The 27,466-nt window shown below is 40.6% G+C and overlaps 1 protein-coding gene across 2 annotated transcripts in view; it reads right to left on the bottom strand.

Annotated features, from left to right (window-relative positions):
- FAM193A (family with sequence similarity 193 member A) overlaps nt 1-27,466 on the bottom strand; it is a 2,395,037-nt gene that overhangs the window by 816,413 nt on the left and 1,551,158 nt on the right. The window lies entirely within an intron of this gene.

Here is a 27,466-nt window from a genome sequence, read left to right as displayed (position 1 = left end):
AACAAAAGTGAGTTACAATGGACTTTTTTTTCAATAAACATCTTTATTAAATCATGTATGACATAGGCAATCTTACAATTATATAAATGAAAAACAAACACTGACACCACTTTATTTGCAAACATTATACATCACACACGCACGGTGGTGCAGCGGTAGAGTTGTTGCCTCACAACAAGAGGTTCTCCCGTTCGATTCTCGGCTGGAGTGCGGGGAGTGCCTTCTGTGTGGAGTCTGCATGTCCTCCCCACAGTTGGGTGGGCGTTCGAAAGACATGCGTAAATGGGCGTGCCTTCAATGAAGGTTGAACGTCGAGCTGGCACCTCGCCGTTCGTCAAAATCTACTGCCAATCATTAGCGGACCGGAGTTCCACTGCGGCGACCCCTAACCGGGAAAAGCCGAAAGACAACAACATACATCACACATACACAATTGAAACAAATGTAGTTGCAAACATTATACATCACTTAATCTATCCAGTCATTGTCAGCTAAGCATTATATGGCTCACTCAAATCCTGTCTCTTAAACCTCGGTCCTTCTCTGCATACATTGTTCCCACAATTCCCATTTTTTCCTAAGTAGTTTGCTTCTTCCTTTTTCTAAAGATCCCAATTCCAGTTGTTTTATCTGTTACTATATTCACTAATTCTAGTAAAGTTGGTCTAGACTTTGATTTCCATTTTCTAGTAGTTGCTTTTTTGGCAGCTATCATAATTACTCTCAGCAAGGCTTTACTATGTTTAGGCAATTCCTATTCTGTATAATAACTCAAAAAAATCATCTACCCAGTCAATCCAATCCGCACACCCAGCATCTCCAACAGAGTGGTCCCCAGAAAATCCCAAAGGATACCAGCTCAATACACTCGCAAAAAACATGTTCCCAGCCACCTTTTTCTTGCTCATGAGGAAATATTCTTTGCAATCTATTTAGGTATAAAAAATACCTATGTAAACACTTCCAGGCAAAGATCTTTAATCTTTTAGGTTTTGTTGCATATTTGGGAGATATACATTTATCCCCCTTGTCTCTTTGGGAATTGCTTATCCAATCTCTCTTCTCAATCCTTTCTAAGCTCCTCAGATTGCTTCTTATAATTATCATGAAATATATTATAGGTTCTACTAATTACACCTTTTTTAATGACAACCTCTGTTCTAGATTCTATTAAAAACTCTACCAAAAGATGGTCATTCATTTAGGACACCCTATTTCTTTCTCTATGCCTATACTCTGACTTCAATCTTTGATAGGGAAGCCAATCTCTATAACCTGCAGTCCAAATAAATCCTTGGTCTCTTCCCATTCTATTACTTTTCCCTTTCTAGTTATTTGCTCCCAATACCTTGGTTCCATTGCCAGTTTTCTCCAATAAATTCCAGCCCCCTCTTCCTATTATCAGTAACCCTAACCACAGTTACCCTATTGGCAGAATCTCTTTTCTCCATTCTCTTGCTGGCTTAGTTCTTAGAATACTCCCTGCTATTTTATGAATATAATACTCTGTATGACTTATTGTTCTCCTTAAGAGTCTGCATCCCAAATCCCAATCTATCCTTATTTCTTGAGTTTCCCCCAGTATCATCATTCCTTTCCACTCTGAATTATAGTGTTTTGTTTGTGTTATGTATAAGAGCCTTAACTGTATTGCTTTAAAATACCCCCCTCAATTGGTTAATCCTAGACTGCCTTGTTCTATTGGAAGAATCAGCTTATTTGGCCTAATGGTTAAGGTGTTGGTCTTACAAACAAAAGGTGCAGGGTTTGAGTCTCACAAGGGATAATTGGCTATGCTTAAAATGGCTTGTAAGGGCATTTAGCTTGTACTAATTTATGAACCTTTGCCATCTTCCCTTCCCAGATAAAATCCTTCAACTCTTTTTAATTGCTATCCACAGCTTCTCCTATAGTTGATAAAAATATGCCTGACTTGTGTAGAAGACTAAAGGGACTAAAAACATTTTAACTGTTTGCATCTTAGTATCTATATAACAAAGCTTCCAGATTTTCAATTTTTGTATCATCTTCTGTTTAGTCTCTCCCCACATATCCTTAAACTGGCACACCAGAGTAATTTCTAATCTATACTCCTAAATACTTTATTTTGTCATATCCCCATTAATACGGATATTGCTGGACCAATCTGTATGTGTGTACATAACTTACAGCTATCGTCTTTGCTTTAGCTTCATTAATTTTGTATCCAGAGAAGATTTGAAACTGTCTTGAAACATTCCACAACACTGTTATGTCCCTTTCTGGTTTTGTCATGTAATATCTGCAAATACAGCCAGCTTTTCATGACTACCATACCAATTATATCCTTGAATTTCCGAGTCCCTGATATTTTTTCCAATGGTTCTAAATATAATGCAAACAAAGGGGAAAGTGGACAACCCTGTCTGGTTCCTCGAATCAAGCAGAAGTTATCAAACAAGGCACCACACACTTTAACCTTCGCCTCCAATCCCTCATATATACTCCTAAGCAGCCTTATAACTTTATCAAGTAAAGCAAATGCTTCCATTGTCCTGCTCATGAAGTCCAGTCTACTCTGTCAAATGCTTTCTCTGCATCAAGACCCATCAATAACAGTGGTATTTTCTTACATTCTGTTTCCCTCTGGATGAATATTCTGTTAATATTGTCAAATGTTTGCCTCCCCTCCACAAAACCACAATGATCCATATCTATCAATGTCGGTATCAGTTTTGCCATTCTTTTAGCCATTATAGACAAAAACACTTTATAATCATGGTTTAGTACTGAAATGGGCCTGTATGAACCTGAATCCGACGGGATCTTTACCCTCTTTAGGTATTACTATTACCACCGCTTCTTCCAGGATGCTGGTACTTCTCCTCCTAACATACTGTTAAACAAAACTTTCCAGGTCTTTAATCTTTTATTCTTCCCTCCTAGCTTCCAAACTTCCACAGGAATACCATCTGTTCTTAGGGACTTTCCTGTAGATTGGTTATACATAGCCATTTTTACCTCATCTCTTCCTATCCTAACTTTTAGTAACTGAACCTCATCTACCTCTAACCTTGGCATATTTAATTCTTCCATAAACATTTCCATTTGTACCTTTTCTTGATTTTCATATTCCTCTACTTTAAACAAACTTTCATAAAATTTCCGAAATATTTCTAATACTTTTACAGGATCTTGCTATCTTCCTTGTTACAGGCTCCCTAAGCTTGGTGACAGCCCTTTCCACTTTCTGTTGCTTGAGTCACTGTGCTAAAGGTTTTTGTGCTCTAGAATTATTATGAAAAAACAGTTGCTTAACAACAATCTTTCGAAACTCGTGCATATTATCAAGGAAACCCCTTATTTTCTGTTTAGCATTCCGCTTCTGCAATTGTTCCTTTCTTGCTCTGAAAGATTCCCCTTATTTTGCAATACCTTAACATTTGTCAGTCCCTCTAACTAATTCTGGTTACTTAACCATATCTCCCTTTCCATTATTTCCACCCTAGTTTTAAATTCCACTTTAATTTTATCCCACTCCCTAGCTATATTTTCAGAAGGAATTTCTGTCTTCTCTAGTAGCTCCAGAATTAATTCCAAAACCCATTCCTTTAATTCCTCTCTCTTCAACCGATAGGTGGGAAAACGCCGGTGACTCATCTTGTTTTCATTACCTTTTTTTTTTTTTTTTTTTTTAGTTATTATTGCTGCATGATCTGAAATAGTTATGGGGGGATGCATTTTAAGACCTTTAAATGCACGTGTTCCTCTGAGAAAGCCTACCCAGCTTTTGTATCTTGGAGAAATATGTAAATTCACTCCGAATCCTACTACTGATTTCACATCTTCCATGCCAAACATTTTCATAAATTTCTTCACAAACCTACACTCCTTTGTTATATTTTCCCTTCTTGTTTCCAGGACACATCTTCACTGTTGCAAACCAAATTCCAGACTACACCTATAAGTAATATTCCTTGCCGAAAGCTGATTATTTCTCCAAGAGTTTTCTTAAGATTCATTATAGCAGTTTTAGGTGCATGCAAATGCAATACTCCTCCCTTGCCAGTAGCCCCTTAGTACTATATACCATCCATTATCTTTTTTCTTCTCTTCTATCATTACTGGAGCTCCTCTTGTAAGTACTCTTCTCTTCCTTTGCCCCGGATATTCTGCCAAATAACCATCCTGAAAACCTTTCTTTATCAAATTCACATGTTCATTTCTTTCCAGGTGTGTCTCATGGAGCATAGCTATTTGCATTTTACAGTTTTTAATATAGTTCACTATTTCTTTTTTATATTTATCTGTAAGACCATTCAGATTGAAAGACATTAAAGAAAGCATCACTTTATTATATAATTATTACCACCTTTTATGTACAACATTTTAGTTAAATGTCTAGTTCCAACTTTTATGTTACATGCATACACTGTTTGGCAGGTTGGTCTTTTATATAGTTGTTCCTTGTCATATCCATCTGAGCCTATGGCACATCTTACATGTTTTTTTTGAAAGCCCTCCAACAGAACCCCCAAAAACCTATTAACTTAATAACAACACACAAAACTATGTACATTTTCAAATACTGAAGTTTTTGCTTCTTAATAAGAACAAAAGTTCTTAGTTGATATCTACATAGGCTAGAGTTAACCAAAAGGAAAGGATAGTCATGCTAAGACTCATGGTACAGCCTGTGCTATTATCCCAGCTGAGAAAACACTTGAATGCGTTCAGTAAACACTTTTTCCAAGCCATTTTTATCAAATTGTCTTCTAGTGACATGCAAATTGGATACAAATCTGCTACGGATACCTTGTTTACCAGAAAAAGCCTTATAATACTCAATATTCTTTTTAATTTACGTGCTGTATAATAAATGTGCTTCTGATTAATGCCTAGGGTCTCAATCCAGTCATTTCACTATGCAACCATGGGGAAAAGTACACAGTTTTTTCTTCTGTCATACTCTCTTATCCAACCCCCCCCCCCCCGTTTTAAATGGCAGTGCCTACATTTCTTAAAACTGAACAAAGAAAAAGAGAGAAGAAGGGAGAAAAAAAGCACCTGTTTATATTAGTATCCTCACTGCATTTCAAAAAAAATAAAATAAAACTGAGAAAGCTTTACTTCAAGTCTAATTGGTTTTGTCTTAGTTTTTAAGGCCCTCCTTGCTGGGAAAAACCATGACTGACTTCAAAGAACATTGTGACCTAGCCAATTTCTCTCCTTTTTTTTTCTTTTCCCTCAGCCAAACCCCTTCCAACAGACTGTCTCCAGTTTCTCTATCAGATTGTCTCCATGGATACATGAGAACCAGACACCCAGTTCCACTTTATCAGACTGTTTTCATGGAAACATGAAGACCAGCTGCAGAACTGCTATTAAGTAAACTTGCATTTGCTAGAAAAAAATGCCTCATGTTTGTTCTTCTTTCGGCTTTTCCCGGTTAGGGGTCACCAAAGCAGAACTCCAGTCCACTAATGATTGTCAGTAGATTTTTACGGTGCCGAGGTGCCAGCTCGACGCCCAACCTTTAACGAAGGCATTCCCATTCTACGCACGTCTTCTGAACACCACTCTACCGCGGGGAGGACATGCAGACTCCACACAGAAGGTGCTCCATCCGAGAATCAAACGGGAGAACCTCAAGCTGTGAGGCAACAACGCTATTGCTGCACCACAGCGGCTGTTTTTCACTAGAAAAAAATGACTCATAATATTCAATATTCTTTTTTCATTTACTTGCTCTCTCAAAACAAATTAATCTAAGGTCCTTAAATCCAGTCATTTCCCCCATGCAAGAATGAGAAAAAAAAAACATTTTAACTTTGTCATGCCTTTTTAACCAGGCTTTTTTTTTTTTTTACGTCTAATTCGCTGTACTTCTTAAAACTGTACTAGAAAAGAGAGCGAAGGGAGGAGAAAAAGAAAAACAGCAGCACCTGTTTACAATACCCATTACACTTAAAGATAGCATGCAAAAATACCAAAAACCAGAAATACAGTACTATTAAGTAAAGAAAATGTTCTCTCTACTTACAATTAGCTTTCTCCCATCTCTTCTCCTCCCCAAAGCATTTTTCCAAACATTAATGACATGAAGTAGGGCATATGCTTTTGAGTCGCCCACAAATCCAGCAAATTTTGAAAAAGTCCAATATTTCCACATTTTCTTGATCTTTCATATTTCACAAATATAATTATCAAATTGTAATCCAACATCAAGTTCCTGGTTTTATTACTGCTCTTTTCCATTGTCCAAATAATGTCTTTGCTTCATTTTCAACATACACTCGATTCTTCTAGTCAACTCACATGCTCCTTTCCTTCTCTCCAACATTTTCTGTTGAAACACTGGAAAAGGTTTCACAGGTACATTCTCTCTCTGTGGCCTTTATTATCAAAAGAACAAGAGCCAGAATCTCCTTTTGTTTCACAGCTCGTGTTTTGTTGGGCAAACTTTTGTACTTCCTCAAAAAAGGTTGTCCCTCCAGGGAAAAATACCTTAAAGGCAGTTGGATACAGCAGTTTGAATTTCACACCTGCGTCATCTTGACATCCCTTGAACAGTGGCATGAATTTACTCTTTGGCCTGGTGTACAATGAGTAATCATTCTCCACAAACATTCTGCTGTCTTCCACTTTCAGTATTTTGTCCTTCTGCAACAGTTTTGTCAGAATCAACTCCTTCTGCTGGTAGGATTGCATCTTTATTATTAAAGGTCTAGGTTGCTTTCTTAAAGCTAGCTTTGGAGCATACACATGATGTGCTCTTTCAATTAACTCCTGCTGTGGAATACCTGCCCAGATGCTTATCGGTGCATTCATAAAATTAATGCAGTCTGTTCCTTCCAGCTTCTCTGGTACAGCTGAAAATATGGTTACTAATATGTCTATACAAGTTAACTTTTTTGCACTCTTTGCTCCCGTTGTGTGTCAGGATGAGCCTCCCTGGCCAACTGACCCATTCATTCCATCATTACTGAAGGTGAGATCTGGTTGAAAGAGGTGATCCTCTAGGCAGCCATTAGAGGTGTTTTAAGATTTTTTTTTCTCCTTTTAGCCCTATGCCCCTGTGCATGCACAGCTCCACAGAGAAAGAAGCAACATGCAATGAGTTGTCAGCACAGTTCTTTCACTTACACATGGAACATCTCTATTAAGTAATTCCACTCATCAATCTCAACTTATCGGAGGTAGTTTACATGATCTACAGTGGTGATATTAAGCCATTTCCATGTGCTGCCTGAGAGTATGCACTCCCTCAGAAAGAGATGAATGGGACACACTCCAGTACTCACTATCCCTGCCTAGCTCCTCCAGTGCTAGGGCCACTAGACAAATCCCAGTCACCTGTGCTGCAGTCAGGTCTTCATCCTTCTACATCATGAAGCCAGGCTCAACTATAAAAGTAGACTTGCTGAAGTTGATATTAATCATAGCACAGAGAGCACTGATGCGTGGTTGAGATAATTTTTCAGTCAACAAAATATGGGAAAGTGGTCACACAAACAGGGTGCCTATGGATGAAACATTTTATGGGTGGGGCATGAATTTCCAATCGGGATACTTTGTCTACCTGTAGTTCCACTGACTGAAGACTGGCAGATTTTAGGTGCGAGTCTAAAAAACTGGATTTGGAAGTTGGAATTTTCACTGAGTAAGTTTGCCAGTCACTACTTAATATCACCTAGGACGATCAGTTCTGATAATGTTACTGGACAGCTAAACTACTGCAAGTTCAGTAGCCTTTATGGGGGATAGAATGGGATACACAATCAACTAATGATCTCTGGCTGAATGTAATACAATAGGCAGAAATATGGAAACTAGTGATGAAGAAGTAAGTGATGGAAAAGTGTAGGTCAGCTGCAAATGATGTGAGACTACTCCTGGGTATGGGACTGCATTGGAATTTGGATTGGATTTCTTCATTTAATGTTTGGGTACTTCATTTTTTTATTTTTTGCTCTTACTGCATTACAGTCTGTTTTAGTTTAATTTTTGGACTACCATTTTTTTCCTTGGAGTTTTAAAAGCTATTGGCTAAGGTCAGTTAGAAAAAAAATAATTTATATTCACTGACTGAAAAGGACTTAAATCCAACTAATGAGTAAGAAGCTGAGAAGTAGGATTTGTTATTTAGGGTATTCAGCAGCATTCTTATTTAGCTGCAAGTGCTGCCAGACTATAGTTTTACACTTTTTAAATTTCTTCAAATCTGTTGAGTTTCTAATATCATGATGGGAATGGACCCCATTCCTAAGTCAAAGTACAATTAAAGTTCATGAAATTAGTATTTTTTCACTCTTTGCTGTCAGTCAAAAGTGTTCTTTGCAGCACCCGCAACGTGCCCAGTAATGACTCCTCCTGCAGTTCGTACAGAATTACATGCATTGGTAGCATATCTAAATATGATTTTAGACTCTTTTTATAAGACCCGTTGCACCTATTACTAATCAGAACTATCTGGGTATCCTTCTTCCACATTGCTCTCATTTCTACTTGGAGATCCTGATATTTTATAACTTGTCTCTCTGTAAGCAGGACACTGTAGTGACTGGGTGTGGCAATTTCAATGTTATGGTTTCTCTGTGACCGAACTGGAGTTCCCCCAAGTTCTTATGCTGTTAAAGTTGGCAGCTTTTGAGCTCCCCACCACTACTATAAATTTGAATTCTAATCAGCTCATTCTACTGGGCACAGAAAGCTCAAACTGGAAAGGACCTCTCAGACTCCAAGCTCGATTTAACCCATTTCATAGTATCTCACTAATTTAGTGCATGATGTAATATTTGGAGCTTTAATATCCCTTTTTTCCATCTTACTTTTAAAATCTCCAACATCTGAGACTAACTATCACTGGACAGCACAGGAACTGATTCTCAAGAATCATCTTGAAATTAAGTGCTTCTGGTCTGCTCCAGTTAAGAAAAGGAGCACAGAATTTCAAAGCATTCCTATTTATTACTAACCACTAGTAATACTGAAAACTGACTCTAGGGAATCCGCTTAGGATTAATGCTACTGTTATGCTCCTGGTAAGATAAGAGGGGCACTGATTCCTGCTGGTCGCAGATAGGGTAGTGAGTATGGGACTTCTGGTTGCATTTTTGGTGAGCACCTCTTTAGGCCCATTGTGCTGTTTGACTTTCTTTTATATCCAGCAGCAACAGGTTCTATCCTGGGTATCTACCAAGAGAAGACTACAGCAAGGATACTCAACCCAGCAAAAGTTGGGATACTACTACTCATGTTGTAGCATAGAAAGAATAGTTGTGTAAAATCTTACCATAACCATAAATATACTTTTCTTCCATGTTGCAGTATTCTAACATGTGGGACCCACCACCTGAGGCGACCTGAACGTCTGGTTGATATACAAAAGCTTAATCTGGCTGCTGTACGATGCGTGGGACTTCACACACAGGGACCATAAACTTTGGGCTATAAATGCGACATCCACATGCACAAACCTCAAAAATAAATGCCTTAGTCGGACAACAGCCTAAGATAAGCGGAAAGAATGCCATTCTGAAAGGGAAAAGTTCTTAGAGGGGGTAGGAGGGTGTAATAGGAATACAGCAACATGGAAGAGAAGGACATTTATGGTTATGATAAGATTTTACACAACTATTCTATGTCCTCCTATTCTCATGTTGGAGTATTCTAACATGGGAAAGAGTACTAAAGCTCAACATGTGTTATGGGAGGAGGAAGAGGATGCAGTCTCCAAGAATCCATGGAGGTTGGCTTTAGCAAGTCTTGCCCTAGCCCTAGAGATGCAGTCCCATTTATTATGCTTAGTAAAGTGTGGACTGAAGACCATGTGGCAGCCTCTAAAATGGTGGCTGTATCTAGCACTTTGAAGAATGTTCCTGAGGAGGCCACAGCTCTGGCTGAGTGGGCTCCAGCTGTGTAGGGTAACCTTTCCCCATGAAAGGAGTAGCAGAAATATATTGCTTTGGAAATCCATGAAGATAAAGTTGGTTTAGATACATCTTTCCCCAAAGCCCTGGGGTGAAAGGATACAAACAGGTTGGACTTTCTGATATCCTTAGTACTACCCAGATAGAATCTATGTTGTCTGTGAACATCAAGAGAATAGAGCACTCTCTCACTGTCATTCTGAAAGGAAGGAAAGAAAGTGGGTAAATTAATAGATTGGTTAAGGGATAGTTCATTCACTACTTTAGGCATGAAGATGGGGTTTGTATGAAGAGAGACCCTATCTTTATGAAAAATGAGGTAAGGTGGGTTAGCCATGAGTGCTTGTAACTCTGGACTCTTCTAGCCGAAGTTAGGGCTACAAGAAGCACTGTTTTCCAAGTGCATGTCTTTAAAGTGGCTGAAGATGGAGGTTCAAATGGAACAGTAGTGAGTTTTTCCAGAATAAAACTCAAATCCCAAGGATGAAGAATTGGTTTTCTCAGTGGTCTGATGTGAAGGACCCCTTTGAGTAAGGGCTTCACCTCTAACCTGGATAGTAATGGTGGACTGAGAGGTAAGCAAGCTGAGATAGCTGACAAATGGACTTTCACTGAGGAGTATGAAAATTCAGATTTTAGGAGCGCACACAAATAAGACAAAACTTGGTTTTGAAGTCATCTGGCAGTGGGTGCAGCGTGAGCCAGGAGTACCTACGAAGAACTAATGCTGACGCACCTAACCTAGCTGATGCTTCTGCAGCATCATAGTGGCATTTAATGGAGTGTCTACTGACTTCTGCAGCTAAAGAAAGTTTAAAGGCAACTTGTGGCTTGGTGGGAGAATCTGGAATGCAGGACAACAGATGCATGGCTTGTGAAACTAGGTTTAACATACGAGCGTGGTAATTAATGGCTCTAGAAGGCAGGGTTGAAGAAGTATAAATGTTCTTTCCTAACCTGTCCATCGCTTTGCTATCTTTATCTGATGGCAGTAGGGAAGAAGAGGGTAGGCGTATGGATTGTTTCTCTGCTGAGACAGCAATAACAGCTGGGTCTGCCATGGGGGGTTTAATAAGGAATTTGAAGTCATCAGGGACTTTATAGAACCTGTCTGGTCTCTTAGGGGCAGGTGGCTGAGACTCTGGAGTCTTGGAAGCTGAGGCAAAAACGTCCAAACAGGCTGGGATTACTGGAGATATAGCTGAGGGGGAGGAGGATTCCATCTGCAGAAGCTCTTAATACCTCTTGTACTTCTGTCATTTGTGTGGAATCCCATTTAAAGTACTCCTGCATTTTGGAAATGGTTTCCCCAAAGGTGATGTCCTCAGGTGGGGAATCACCTTCCAAGGAATCCTCATCAGGAGAGTGGAATTCCAGGGGAGAAGCCAACTGTGAGGCACAGGAGAGGGACTCATCAGAAGAAGAATCTTCCTCATGGGTCTGTGGATGTGGCAATGGGCCAACAGAAGCAGGCCTCGGACTCAAGTTTGGAAGAGCAGCAGGAGTTTGAGATGAAGTAGGCCTCAGGGCCAAGAAGGCATGAGAGAGAGATTGGGTAAATGCCTACCAATCAGACAAATCTTCTGAAGGAGACAGATGCTTAGACTTCTGTTTCCTTTTCAGAGAAGGAGTCTTAGATCCTGGCTGAGTATGTGAAGGCCTAGTGTCCAACATCAGCCTAGGACAAGAAGTGCCTTCCTCCGTAACGGAGGGTAACACTAGCCATTCAGGAGAACCTGGTCCCCCCCCCAGCCGACATCAGAGACTGACGGTGGCACCTCCAAGGACATGCAGGCTGGAGAAAAAAGGGCGGCTTCCGAAGCGGTACCCACTGAAGTCCCCAAACCTACTGGACACACCTCAGCCCATAGACTGGCAGCTGGCGGGGCGTATGTACTCGGAGGCACAGTATCTGGCCTAGCTACTTAGGTCTTCTTTTTCGGTGGTTCTACCAAGATGAACGGTCCCAATTCCATACATAAGGCAAGGTGTTCGAGTTGTTGTTGGTTCTCAATGAAAACCTTTAGGGATGTGAGACAGCTGTGACGTATTTTTGGAACAAATGACTGGCAGATGGAGCACGCTTTGTAGTTGTGGGAAGGCGCCAAGGAAAATAAGAAGTCATGGCTATCTTTGTGCGGAATTTGGCGACTGTACTTACATTTTCCCTTCCCAGATGACATGGATGGAAACAGCTAAGGATAAATTATACAGCAACCTAAGCTAGCAGACAAAAAGAGAGAAAAACTCCCCAATGGGGTAGTTATCTTTTCAGGAGTCATTTGTGTGGAGCAGAACTAAGCTGATGTTCGACTGGTGGCAGAGAAGTTCTGAAGTCTGTGCGTGTGGACGTAGCATTTATGGCCCATGGTTTAAGATCCCTGTGTGATGTCCCATGCACCACACAGCAGCCAGGCTAAGCTTTTGTACATGAGCTGGATGTTCGGGTCGTCTCAAGTGGAGGGATCCCACATGTTAGAATACTGCAACATGAGAACAGAAGGACATTTAATGCTACTCTCTTGCTTCTGGTTTCAGGAGAAACAAAGGATCACTGACTCCTAGCTGTGTGCAGCCATGTTCAGACCAGCAAGATCTCCATTATCAGACAGATAGCACTTCAAGTAATCAACTCTAAACATCATAGGCACTACTACTCCTTCAGCCCACATTAGTAAGCATCTGAAATAATGCATTTACACTTTCCAACCATCTCTGTAAGCACCTTGGTTGAAATGAGCATCCTGAGATGGTGCAGCAACTGTCTCATTACCTACATATGTTAAGCACAAAGACCTCCCTAAATGTAACTTAAGAAACAAGTATGTTCAACCTCAGAAACACACAACACAGGCAGCACTCCCCGGGAAACACACTCAATTCAAAAGTCTACAAGGAAAACTTTGACACAATCCGATACCCTAGTTATAGGTAACACCATAGTGAGGACTGCACAAGGATCATGGTCAGTTACAAGGATTCGCCACATCATGCATGTACTTAAGTCCTTGCACCAAAGGTACGCATATGACACAGTCATAGTGTACATAGGCGCAAATTATTTGAAAACTACATCGCTGGACTATAAGAATAGACATTATAGAGGTCTTGGAAAGTGCATCTAAAAGTAGGTGTTAACTCTAGGCTTCACCAGCATTCTATTACCACCAAGATGATTTGAAACATGAAAAAAAAAATTATTAATTAACAAGTGGTTTATCTTCTGGTGGTATTCTAAGCAGGTACAACATATAAAATCCTAGGAGGGTAATGACCTGCACATACCACCCCAATGTTTTTGTATATTGGCCAAATCCTTCACCTCCATAGTGCCTTTTTTTAAAAAAACATCAGTGTTCTAAAGCTTCCAACATAAAAAAGAATCCAGAAAAAGGTATGGCTGCTCAACATCAGTAGAGCAAACAAAAAAAATCTTCACTCTGGAAAACATCTACATATAGTCCCCATAAAAACCTATGTTATTAAACCCTCGCCAATACAATTTGAAAGCATGGCTAAGCTTAAAAATGCCTTACAGGGTTATTATCCTAGTAATCACCTATGAACCTGTAACATATGCATCCATCACAAAGACATGGTTCAAGACCAATGACAGCATTTCATCAGTGCAGGGTTTCAATGCCTACCATACAGTCAAGCTCATCACATTAAATGGGGGACACTAAAGATGGCAGTGTCTACCTAGTCTAACAAAAAAATAAAAAAAAACTTCCACTTCCAGGATCACTAAAGAAGATTAATGACCTAGAAGTCCTCCACGTCCAATTTACTATTAACTCATTCACTCCAACGGAGCTCAGGAAGTTTGCAATGTAACTTCCAATGGGCGGAGCCTAAGCCTTTTGAAAGAATCAAATCTTGTCCTCACATTTATTTTATTTATTTAATTCACATTTGGTAACCGGGTTAGTCCAACTGAGTTTGAAAACCAACCCATTTTCAGTGGAGACCCGAGGGGAAAATCCCCAGCAAACATAAGTAAAGCTAAAGTGACAACATACAAATATTAAACAATCACAATACAAAATAACTGTACAAAGAAAAGGTTATTCGCTATTTGCATTGCATTGATAGTAAGCAACCCATTTGCAGTGGAGACCCAAGGGGAAAGCGCCTCAGCAAACATACAGGACAAAAACTACTAAAAATAATGCAAATTCAAAATTAATTATAAAGAAAAAAAAAAACAAAAGAAAAAAATATGAACATTAAGGGTTCCACTGTTAGCAGTGGTCAAAATGTCACAAACGATAGTTCCAGGATGCACAAATGTCACCAATAACCAAATCAAATGCACCCAATGGCCATTTGAAAAACCGCCACTTTATTTTAAAACAAACACGGTCAAATGATAAAATAGTTGAGTGCTTTCATCATGTATGATGACATCATCAGAACTTAAAAAAGTTCATTTGATTTGGTTAGTGGTCAAAATGTACAACATATGAGGGCAAACACAAAAAGATAATCGTTCAAAAGAACGGCAATGTATAGACATTGATAGGAAGTGGGGGGGGGGCAAACGGTGTGGAGAATGGGAGGCGGAGAGAAAGGAGGTGGCTATAGTACTAGAGCTGAGGGTTTAGGAGGTTAGTTTAAGCAGAAATTAACAGAGAAAGAAAGTTAGGAGATGCAACAGGTTATACAGTAGGCAGGTGGGATTTGAGCTCCTTTTTTAAACAGGGAAAGGAAAGGTTGGATTTAATATGGACAGGGAAGTTTGTTCCAATTTAGTGAGACTGTGTGTCTGTAAAGTAGTTTGCCAATATTCCTTTTGGGTTTATAAACTGAGAGAAGATGCACTCCGGAGAGGGCGGGGGAAGGAGGTGAGAGCAGGGCAGGCAGAGGGGTTGTTGAGTATGGAAAAGGTAGTGTGGAGCTGCGATTGTAGGAGAAGGTGTGGAAATTCCAGCCACTGAAGTTTGTTTAGGGAGAGGCAGTGATGTGGAGAGAGTGACTGGTTTAGAATAAATCTGGCAATTTTGTTGTACATTTGTTCCAGTTTCTGCATTGAGGTAGTTTGGATACTGGGAAGGATGGGGGAAGCCTATAGAAGACTAGGTAAGAGAAACGCCTGCGCAAGAGTGCATTTAGCGGCAGGAGTGAGGAATTTTTTGTTCCTATATAGTCGTCCAAGTTTTTGGTGGGGGTTTTTTTGGTGGTCTGTTGTATGTGCAAGTCAAATTTTAGTCGGTCATCAATTCTTACCCGAAGGAGTTTGGTGTGTGAGGCAGGGACGATAGTGGTGACATGTAGAGAGGAAAGAGAAAAATTGGATTTAAGGTGAGAGAGTGTCTGAGGTAGGAAGAGGAGGAGTTGCGTTTTCCTAGGGTTAAGGATTAGTTGATTGTTTCTGAGCCACTTCTCAATAGAGATAAAGGAATTTTGTTTTAGTGTGTGTAGTTCAGAGATAGTAATGGAGATGGACGAGGGAGTTGTCTGTGTACTGTATTACAGATGAGAGACTGCAGGATGAATGTGGGTTGTTGGTAAAAATGTTGAAAAGGAGCAGTCCAAGTATGGAGCCTTGGGGTACTCCTGTTCAAACAGCAATGAAGGGTGAGAAAGCCTGCTGCCATCTAACAGCTTGTTTTATGCCAGTAAGGTAGGATTGGATCCAGCCAAGAGTAGAAGGACAGAGGTTTAGGTCTGAGTTGGGCTGGTTTCTGTTTCTCTGGCTTTAATAGCCAGAGTTTTAAATCAGATATATCTGTTTGCTGAAGCTGTTTTAAGCTGCACAAAGACTGACCTACTGCCTTGCTGTGATATTGGGAAAAGACAAGTGTTTAGATTCATAGATTCATATTAGGCCAACTGTCCTTGTGGGCCATTTTAAGCCAAGCCAATTACGTCATGTGAGAATCAAACCCTGCACCTTGTGTTCATAAGGTAAACACATTTACCATTAGGCCAATCTCCCACCCTTTTCAATTGTCTCTGTACTTCTGATTTAATACACATCTCTTTAATCTGTACAACTGGTTTCCCACCCAACCGCTCAGTTCTTGTGGTGGTCTTAAGTCTTGGTGGCTTTGAGTTGCCCGCCTCTGGTATAAAGTTTATAGACACTCCCCCAGTCACATTACAACATATGTCATACGATGCCCGACTGAAGAAACTCCAGCTCTATTCAGTCGCATACCGTCTGCTCAGAAGTGATCTGTGCCTGACATACAAGGCCATGTCCAACCCGGAATTAATGGACATGCTCCACCTCAAAAAATCCAAATCCACCAGAGCCACGAGAGCAAGAGACTTAAACCTCAACACGGATATAAATAGGACGTGCTGGAGGGACAGATTCATCACCCAGAGACTCCCTACACTATGGAACAGAATCCCAGTCCATGTGAGGCAGAGCCCCTCACTGACTCTGTTCAAGAGAAATCTTGACGAGTGGATGGGAGATCGTAGGTTTATCCCGGGAATCATCTCTGTATCACTGCTGGACAGAGGCACAGCAAACTAATGGGTATAGTATTCTCATCCTAAGGGGTGGTGAAAGCCACACACACTCTGGCTAGGCTTATAAATGCCCTAGGGCAGATAGCCTAGTATGAACCTATGAACCTATGAACAGCTCATTCTACTGTTTATAATGAGAACGCAGCAAAGCCCCACCCCTTTAGCTTCTGAATACTGAATTATTTCATTATCTTCTGTCTCTTCACTTTCTACTTAAAAAAAAATAAAAATAAAAAACTTTCCTGTAACTAGTCTAGTCCAGATACAGATTGCTGTATCCTAGACTGTTTGCAAGCTTCTGGGATCTGCTAGTTCTCTCCTCTCCTGCACTTTTACTGGCTTATTAGTCTAGCACTTTACTAGACTTTTTGTAGCAATTATTGTAGCACACAGAAGTGCTACCAGCACTAAACGTTCTACAAGGAAACTGCTCCAGCACTTATTATGAATGCCCACCCACTCCAGGCATGTCTAAAGGTCAGTTACCTCTGCTTTCTCCTATTAACCTGGTGAACTTGGGCATCTTGAGGCAATGTAGCGTCTGCCTCATGTACACTAACCATTCACCTCTTACTTCCCAACACTCAGACTTGCGAGAGATTCACTTATATATCCAAATTGGAAGCCACACACTCTCCATCCAAGACCGGAATAGCTGGTCAAGAGGAGAAGGTCAGCACTTGCACCAAACCATATGGAACACATAGCCCCCCAGCACTGCCCTCACATAAAAACAAAAACCACTCACCCACCTTCACAGAGGCTCTCAATAAAAATCTACCCAAAGGGCAGAGACCTACAAGGCAGAAACGCACTCTACCACCACAACACAACACTAATCATGAGACACATAACCGTCCTAAACAGTGTGCCACTCAACCAAAGCCCCTAAGGCAAAACAGCATTCCCAAAACACTAGTCATAGGTGACTTGATAGTGAGGCACAATGATGTCCCACTCACTAGGTTGAATAGAGAGAAAGTAATAGTCAGCTGCCTGTCAGGTGCCAGGATCTGCCACATAATGCACACACTGAGGTTCCTCAACAACAGGTACAAATATGACTGTTATTGTACATGTGGGTGTAAACGACCTGAGACGTACCTCCTTGGACTACATGAAAAGAGACATGGAGGAGCTCATGGATTATGTAGCCCAGGTAGGTATGACCTTAGCCCTGAGCAGCTTCCTACCATTATCCAGAATGATACTACAGTACAAGCAGAAAATGATTGATTTCAACAATTGGCTAAGTTTCTGGTGTCATTCTAAGTGGATCCAGTATCTGTCTGCCTGGGATGACATGTTTGACCGACCTGGATGCTTTGCCAGAGATGGCCTGCATCTGTCACCCCTTGGCTTCCAGACACTGGCCAAGGCTCTTGCCACCCCTATAGTGCCTTTTTTAGGCGGCGTTCCAAAGACCAAATTAGCACCGTAACAGCTACAAACAAATGCAATCTGAGGGTCATACTACTCAACACTAGAAGTCTAAATCTCAAAATGCACTCGCTCATAGCACTCCTTAAAATGGAGAACATCAACATTTGTGCTGTAACACAGACCTGGTTCAAGGCAGCAGAAAGTACCCTTAAAATTACCAGGCTATAACTCATTCCACACTTTTCAGCCCCAGATTTTGGACAGAAACTCCAAAGGCGGTGGTGTTTCCATATTCAAAAAGAATGTGCACACCTCCAGACTGGTAGCCCAACATAATGCACCAGAGATACTTCAGGTGCAGCTAACATCGGGTAAGACAGCGATTTAGGTCGTAGCCTGCTACAGGTCACCAACCATGTCCCAAGACTTGCACTCCACGCTCCTAAGCACTCTGGAGAATATCAGGGTCCAACCTAACACACTCATACTGGGCGACTTCAACTACCCCTCCATTAACTGGGAAAACTACTCATGTACTAATACACTTGCCCAAAGTTTCCTGGAATTCATTAATTCCTGTTAGAAAAATATGTATTAATGTGTGTATTAGCAATATGCTTAGTGCATTTAGAAGCTTGAAAAGAGTTAACACATGTATTCTATTTCATACTGCATAAATCTGTACAAACTGCAGTTGCTTTCTGACCTTGTACTGTTAGCTAAAATCTTGCTTGTGCCTTGGAAATTTACTGAGAAGCAGGTGATTTCTGCTTGCGTTAGGAAAATAATTAATAGAACAATACTACTTGTATGAAACTTAGACAAGAAGTTCCGCTGTGCCATGAGAAAATACACAGCTGTAGAAGTTACAGATAATTAGTACAAAGCCTGCTTGAAAATATGAACTGCAATCAGCATTTGCTTGTATCTGTATTAGAAAAGTACCTTGAAAAGTAACACTGTACAATAGACGCTTGTAAACGGATTAATGATCACCAAGGCCAGGTTGTTTTTCTGAAAAGTTTCTCACAAATCTAGTCATGTCAGCAGAAAATCTGAAGTAACATCTGCTGTAGAACAATGCTAAAAGTTGTGTTTGATTACGTCAGCTTAGAAGGCCATGTCTTGTAAAACAGTATAAGAATGAACATACTTCCTGTTAGTAGTTAGACAAATCCTTGTAGTTGCATGTTTTTGTCTCCTTGCTGCAAGTAAATTAAAGTGCCTTAACTGAACCTTACGTGTATTGGTCTTTGAAGTTTTTTCCTTTGACAGATTGGTCCTTCGGACGGGAAACCTTCACTTCGCCTCGGATCAAACAGGCCAGGTGGCTTGAAACCGTACAGGGAAGAAACCACATTGGTTCTTCTTACTTGAAAAGCCCTCCGACTGAATTGTCGTACAAAAGAGGCCAGCCACTTTCTGATCTGTGACTGAAGGATGGGTTTACTCGTACAAGGTGATCAATCACGAAAGCTCAGGTAAGGTGAATCTACCTTCTTTTTCTGTTTTAGATCAGGGACTAGATTTGTATTTGTTCTGTTAAGACTTTATTTTTAAGTCAGGGACAGAAAGATTACTGACTTGTCATAGATCAGGGAAACAGAGCAGGTAGGCAGTCATTCTGAAGAGACTATAAAAATATCCATGGTACCACGTTAAAAATAAGGTGTTATGTAACGATTAAAAGGGTAGAACAAAATGGGTAATAATTGTACAAAAAGGTCCCAAAATCCGCCGTTAACCGAAGACGCGAAATACATACAGTCACAGCGTGCTGATAATATTAAATACTACTCAAAATGGGTTAATAAGTATGAATTTGACGGTAAACTAGAAAAATCCTCACTTGTCAAACAGCTTAAAACCGATTCTAAAGTTCGGGTAAAAAAGCAACGTCAATTAGGAATTCCTCAGGCACACAGGTGGATTGAGGAAGTAAACCGAAGGGAACAAAAGAGTAATAATTCAAAAGCAATCTTAGTAATAGCATCAGCCCCTCTGCCTCCTTTACCAGAATATGAGGCAAGTGAACAAATTAGTCCACCCCTGCGATATCCTGCTGTCATTGCAAGTAGAGACATTACAAAAGCGAAACCGTTTGTTAGAGATCCCGTCGAGACCAGGTCTCTAACACGGGCAGGAAACTCAAAAGGAGACATTGAGTTATATCAAACGGCTAGAAATTCACGATTTATGAGTGAAGAAATATGCCCACTTATAGAAGTGCCTAATCCTCAGGCAGGGCAAGAAAGTCAGGGCCCAACTATTCTAGTGTATAAACCCTGGACTCCGGAAGACATCCGGAAAGCCACTGAGGGAATTCCCCATCCAAAAGTTAATTTTAGAAAGTTCTTAGAAGATTTGCAAGGAATGAAGCTGAGTTATAATTTAAACGGAGAAGAAGTAGAAAAAGTAGTCAGACAAATTGTGGGACCAGATTGGTACATGATTAGTGGCGACTGGAATCCCCGTGATATTGCACTCAGGCCCCTCCCACATTGCAGCGCAGAGTTAGACAACAGAGTGAAAGGTCTTACAGACCGAATCTCTGAGAAATGGAAGCCTAGGGCGGACTGGACTTGCATTAATCAATGCATCCAAAAGGAAGGTGAAGCTGTTGACCGATATTATGCCAGACTATTAGAATGTTTTAATAACCATTGTGGAATGTAGGTTCCTGAAGATCAGACACACTATTCCCCATATGAGCAGCAGTTAAAGAATGCATTTTTGAAAGGCAGTATTGCACCTATAAGCAGCTTTATTACAAAACACATGGTAGATCATCGTACAAGCAGGTTACAATCATTGCTTGAATATGCTAGGCATGCCAAAAGGCATTTTAATAGCAAAAAGAAAAAGAAAGCCCAAGTATTTTCTGTAGAAGATGGAGCAGAAGTATATGTAGTACAGTCCGGGAAAAAGGGCAAGAAAAATGCCCAGGGAAACAAACAATCTGATCAACGATCAGAGGACTTTGAAGGGAGAAAGAAAAGGGGTGAATGTTTTAAATGCGGTAAGAAAGGACACTTGGCAAGGGACTGCAAGAAAAGCAAGAAGGCAACCACGGAGGATAAGGAGGGTGAAGACTGACTATATGGTAGTCAGGAATCACTAGAAGGGGATAGCGGAGAAAGGACAAATGAGTATGTGATAGAGGGAGTAGAGAATGTGACAGAAGAAGTAGAGGAAGTGCAAGAAGTCATGGATAGTGAAGAAAATTAAATATTGGATTTGGCTTTATTGAGCTTAGAACTCTATTTAGCAGACACAAAACCAGAAGTTACACTCCTGGTAGAAGGGAGGGAAGTCAGATTCTTGTGTGACTCAAGGGCATCACGGACACTGGTACATCCCTCCAAACTGCCAGAAAATTCAGAGTCACCTGATTACATATTAGTGAAAGCAGGTAATGGACAGCTGTATCGGGAGCCCCTCTCCCATAATATTGTGATAACTGATCCTGTTTCAGGACTGACCCAGAAAAGCAAAATTGTTGTTTCTGCAAAATGCCCAGTAAACCTCTTGGGCAGAGACCTTATGCAGTTATTTGGTATAGCAGTAGTTCCGACTATGCAGGGTATGGAAGCCCAGCGACAAATTGATACCTTTGCAGTGCAATCGGAGGGTGAAATGTTTTATTGGTACAGCCAGGACTTGGTTACGACTGGTCCAGGGGCGGTGACCAAAGAGTTGATGAACGTAGCCATCAGCAAGTTCCCCTCCCTTCACATTGATAAACAACATTTGTTGCACTGTACTCTGTATTGTTGTAATACACCAGGACCTGATAAGGAATATGAACAAGAATTGTTTAGAAATTGTGCAAACAGATTGGTATTACGTAATCTGTACTGGGACACAGAAGGGAACAGTGTAGCCAGCTGTTCATTGCCCCAGGAGTTCTTTGCACTCTATAAATCTAATCAATTACCACATGTTAGCTTAACTAAGGACAAGAATGTAAAATGGGTAGATTTAGGAGAAAAAGTCACGAGATGGGAAAAACAGACAGAGTTAGAACTGTCAGAACAAGGAATACAAATGCAGAAGCTGAATTGGATAACTCAGACCCACTCAGCTGTACACTTGCAGTCTAGCAAAGACAGCTGATTAGCACTCCTATTGAAGGAGGAAGAGAATGCCTTACAGAACATACCAGAAAACCTCTGGTCGACAGGAAAATCAGATGTAGGACTTATTCGTACAGCAGGACCAGTTACTATTGCGCCAAAGTCAGCATTTAGACCACAAAATAGACAGTATCCCTTGAGAAAAGATGCAGAGGTAGGAATCAAACCTATTATAGCAGCTTTACTCAAGGAAGGGGTGCTGGTGGAATCTCCCGATTCACCATGTAACACACCCTTATTTCCTGTTAAGAAAGCAAATGGAGAGTGGCGTATGGTCCAAGATTTGCAAGCTGTAAATGACGCAGTAATGCCAAGGGCACCTACGGTGCCAGACCCACACACCCTGTTGCATGATTTAAAACCTCAACAGACATCAGTGTTAATACAGCAGCATGGGGACAAGCAACGCCCTATTGCTCATTATTCATCACAACTGGACCCAGTGGCACAGTCTTTACCTCACTGTGTACAAGCAGTAGTTGCAGCTGCAATGGCAGTACAGGCTTCAGCCTCAGTAATGTTGTTCCACCCTCTCACATTGAGAGTGCCTCATGCAGTTGCGATTATTTTACTACAAGAAAAGGTAGCATATCTTTCCACTGCTAGGCATCTTTCTTGTATGACTATATTGTTGAGCCAACCTCATATAACAATTGAACGATGTACGACTTTGAACCCTTCTACCTTCCTCCCAACCCCTGCAGATGGCACACCACACAGCTGCCTGCAGGTGATTGAGCAAAAGACACTGCCTAGAAAAGACATTACGGATGTTCCCTTGGATGATGCAGAGGTGACATACTACGTGGACGGCTCATGCAAAAGGGGTCCTGCAGGACAGAACCTAGTAGGATATGCAGTCGTTTCTGACACAGACATTATAGAAGCGAAATCTTTACTACATAGTTTATCTGCACAGGCAGCAGAATTGATTGCCTTGACACAGGCATGTACCTTAGCAAAGGGTAAATGTGTGAACATTTTTACTGACAGCCAGTATGCTTTTTCTACTGTACATGTTTTTGCGCAACTGTGGAAAAATCGAGGAATGATCACATCTACTGGCAAACCAATCAATCATGCACAGTTTATTTTAGATCGTTTAGAATCTATTCAGTTACCTCAGAAAGTAGCTATTTGTAAATGCACAGCTCATACCAAGCAACAGGACAGGATTTCAAAAGGTAATGAGAAAGCTGATACAGTTGCAAAGCAGGCAGCTTCAGAAGTATTTCTTTTGAATAAGGAACTACAACTCTCTGAGATTTTAGACTTAGAAATGTTAAAGACAATGCAAACACTTACTACGCAAACTAAAAAACAAAGATGGGTAAACGAGGAGCAATTCTTGAAAAGGGGCTGTACATCTCTAAAGAAGAAAAACCGATATTGCCGTCTAATTTGTTTAAATATGCAGCTTTGTGGAGCCATGGGCAGTGCCATGTCTCAACAGGGAGGATGGTACAGCTGGTGAACCAAGTGTTCACGACGTATGGATTTACAAACTACTCTAAAAAATTTTGTTCGTTATGCCACATCTGCAATAAACATCATGCACAAGGGGCGTTAAAGCCCAAGCAAGGGAGTTTCCCTACACCACCGTATCAGTTTCATACTATTTGTATGGATTTCATAGAGTTGAATAAATGTGAAAATAAGAAGGATTGTCTTGTCATTGTAGATATGTTTTCCAGATGGGTGGAAGCCTTTCCGACTAAAATTCCAGAAGCTACGACGGTGGCCAAAGTTCTTGTTAAAGAAATCATCCCTAGATTCGGCATTCCGGAAAGGATCTACAGTGACAACGGCACACACTTCGTGAATCAGACCATACAGCAGTTAAGTAAACATGTTTGTATTTCTCTAAAGAATAATTGTGCATATCACCCGCAATCAGCAGGGCTAGTAGAGAGGCATAATGGGATTTTAAAGAGTAAGCCAAGAAAATTAATGATAGAAACACAGAGAAACTGGGTGTACTGTCTGCCCCTGGCACTGTTGAGCATGAGAACTGTTCCAAATGCAAAAGGATTGACTCCTTCTGAAAAGCTCTTTGGAAGGGCTTACTATATACCTCAGTGGAAATCTCTCATGCCCGCAGACCAGGAAGCTGACAGTACATTACCAGAGTATATGCGTCATTTGTTAAATTCTAAACATTTGTTGCAGTTAAATTTTGTTTCAGATAAAGAACGAACCAGACCATCAGAAGTGGCAGTGCCCCCTGGAGCGTGGATCTGGCTGAAGATAGTTAAGAAGAAAAATTGGGTGTCTCCGAAGTGGGAAGTTCCATATCAAGTGCTTTTGTCAACACCCACTGCAGTCAAAATTGCGGAGCGTGCCTCTTGGATCCACTTTATGCACTGTAAATTAGTTAAAAACTTTGAACTGGACAAAAATCTTGTTACATGCCAAGAGCAAAAATGATAGAGTCCAGAAGAAACAGGAATGCAGAACAACCCTTTCCTCAGAAGTATCGCATAATCATCCTGTTAACTGTATTAGTGACAATAATCTTTTTGTTGTGGCCTTTTCTTTTCCCAGCCACGCAGACTGAACTGAATAAACGTGAAGCGTTACTCATAAACTGGCATCCAAACTTTAACACTTACCAGGCAATTAAATATGTGTATGCTGAGACTTTCAATGTTTCGAACTGCTGGATTTGCACAGCTTTGCCGACAGCATACAGGGGGTTATTAATGACTACAGTCCCCCTAGGGGTCAATGAGACCTGAGAGAACTTGATTTATGATACCTCAACCATTACAGCACAAGATAAAAATAGCATTGCACTTGTCTGTTTCATAAAAAGGAACTGTGTGTTTTTATAAAAATTATACTGTTCAGGTGGGTTGGAGCAATTGCAATGTGACTGTTCCTTATAGATGTTATACTAAAGGTAAAAGAGTAGATCTTTATTGTAATACAAACTATGATTCATTTCTTGGACTGATGCACAAAACACTTGATGAAGTAAAACATAATTCTGTTCTTTATAAACAGCTGTCTATAATTGATAGAAAAATGTTTTATGCAGGGCGAGTGTACATTCATAGCAAGGTTACTACTAAAGTAGAGGATTGTTATTTTGTGTGTGGCAGAAAGGCATACAAATGGTTACCTGAGAATTGGTCCGGCAGTTGTTTTTTGGGTTACCTGGTTCCGGCCATACGAGACACTGCAGTTTTGCCTCATGGAAAAATTCGAAATGTCCGAGAAGTCGTCAAGAAACCTGTAAATCCAGTGGGACAAATTGATGCGTGTTGGAAAGACCATCACTCTCTAGGTAAAGGACTGACTCGCATGGACTTGAGTGATAGCGTTATATCCTGGGCAGGCATATTACCAGCATATGGTGCAGTGAAATCGATCTGGGAGCTGAGAAAACTGTCAAAACTTCTCAAAGTAATGAGCAATGCAACTTTTTCTGCTCTCGAATTGGTGACTGATGAACTGAATGCTATGAGAACTGTAGTGCTCCAAAACCGCATGGCTCTCGACTTCACCCTAGTGGCGAGAGGTGGTACGTGCGCTTGAATCCAAGAAGAATGCTGTTCGTATATTCCTGACCATAAACACGAGATAGACAATCATCTTGAGGTAATTCAGCAAGTGTCGGCCATGACCAAACCAGGCCCAAACCCACTGACGGACTTTTTTCCAAATGGTTTGGGGGGGGGGGTGCCATCTAATGAACATCCTGATTGCCATTTGTGTAGGTATGCTCCTACTGGGAGTATGTGTTTGTTGTGGTATCCCCTGCATGAAAAGACTAATTAAAGACCTTATACACGTCAGTTTCTGAAACCTTATATCAAAGTACTGAGTTTGAAGAACTGTTAAAAGACTAAAAAGCTTTCACAAGTTTAAACTGAATGACTCTCTTAACTGCAGATCCTGAACGGAAGATGTTAAGAGAAGAAAACAAACTGTTTATGCTTATTTTGAAAGTAGAATAAAAGTATTAATAGGGGGGAAATGTTAGAAAAATATGTATTAGTGTGTGTATTAGCAATATGCTTAGTGCGCATTTAGAAGCTTGAAAAGAGTTAACACATTTATTCTATTTCATACTGCATAAATCTGTACAAACTGCAGTTGCTTTCTGACCTTGTAATGTTAGCTAAAATCTTGCTTGTGCCTTAGAAATTTACTGAGAAGCAAGTGATTTCTGCTTGCATTAGGAAAATAATGAATAGAACAATACTACTTGTATGAAACTTAGACAAGAAGTTCCGCTGTGCCATGAGAAAACACACAGCTGTAGAAGTTACAGATAATTAGTACAAAGCCTGCCTGAAAATATGAACTGCAATCAGCACTTGCTTGTATCTGTATTAGAAAAGTACCTTGAAAAGTAACACTGTACAATACACGCTTGTAAATGGATTAATGATCACCAAGGCCAGGTTGTTTTTCTGAAAAGTTTCTCACAAATCTAGTCATGTCAGCAGAAAATCTGAAGTAACATCTGCTGTAGAACAATGCTAAAAGTTGTGTTTGATTACGTCAGCTTAGAAGGCCATGTCTTGTAAAATAGTATAAGAATGAACATACTTCCTGTTAGTAGTTAGACAAATCCTTGTGTTTGCATGTTTTTGTCTCCTTTTTGCAAGTAAATTAAAGTGCCTTAACTGAACCTTACGTGTATTGGTCTTTGAAGTTTTTTCCTTTGACAATTCCAATGCCCTGGACCAGCTTGTTCATACTCCCACTTGAGGTAGCAACATCTTTGACCTGGTCATTACTAACATGGGCGACTGCTGCTCTATACCAATATTAAACCCCTCCTTGGTTAGATCCGACAGCAAACTAAGCACCTTGGAAATTCACATCCCTCCCACCCCCCACTCCCATAGAAAGGCAACCACCATGAAAAACTTTTCTAAAGCTAACTTTGGGCTCCTAAAAACAGAGGTGGCTAACTTCACGGCACCCATGCAATTGGAAAACAGCTGCATGACCACCGAATCATACACTGAAGCCATGTACGAACACGTACACAAATGCATGGATCTCGCCATACCTAATAGAACCAAGATGCTCTCCTCCAACAAAAGGAAACCAATTTGGTGGTCCCCTGCCGTAAACAAACTCTACAACAGGAGGAGGAAACTGATGTGAAATAAGGTGAAGTCCCAAGGCTAGAAAAACTCCCTTATCAGCCTCAACAAAAAGTTGAGATCCCTCATCAAATCCTCTAAAGCTAGCTATGAAAACAGAATTGCAGCAGATAGTAAAGACAACCACAAGGTCTTCTACAGTTATTTAAAGAATCTCCACGGCAATACCCAAATTTCTTTGGAGCTATTGCACAATGGCACCTCCTACACCGAGCCAACAGATATTGTCAATATACTTGCCAACAGATTCAGTGCCAACTTTACTTCTCTTTCCCCCACCAAAGGGCCAATCACAATACCAGTAGATTGTCAGGCACCCAGAATTACTGCTGCACACGTTGAAACAGCACTGTAAAATGTCAAAGAAACAGCAAAAGTTCCAAGCACAGCTTAGTTCAAAATATTTAATGGGTACCAAAAAATA

This window comes from Protopterus annectens, chromosome 2.part1 (assembly GCF_019279795.1).
Source record: "Protopterus annectens isolate FY-2018-M chromosome 2.part1, PAN1.0, whole genome shotgun sequence".
In the NCBI taxonomy this organism is placed as follows: Eukaryota; Metazoa; Chordata; order Ceratodontiformes; family Protopteridae; genus Protopterus; species Protopterus annectens.
Note: the sequence above shows the minus strand (reverse complement) of the source record. Positions and strands in the feature narration are given on the sequence as shown.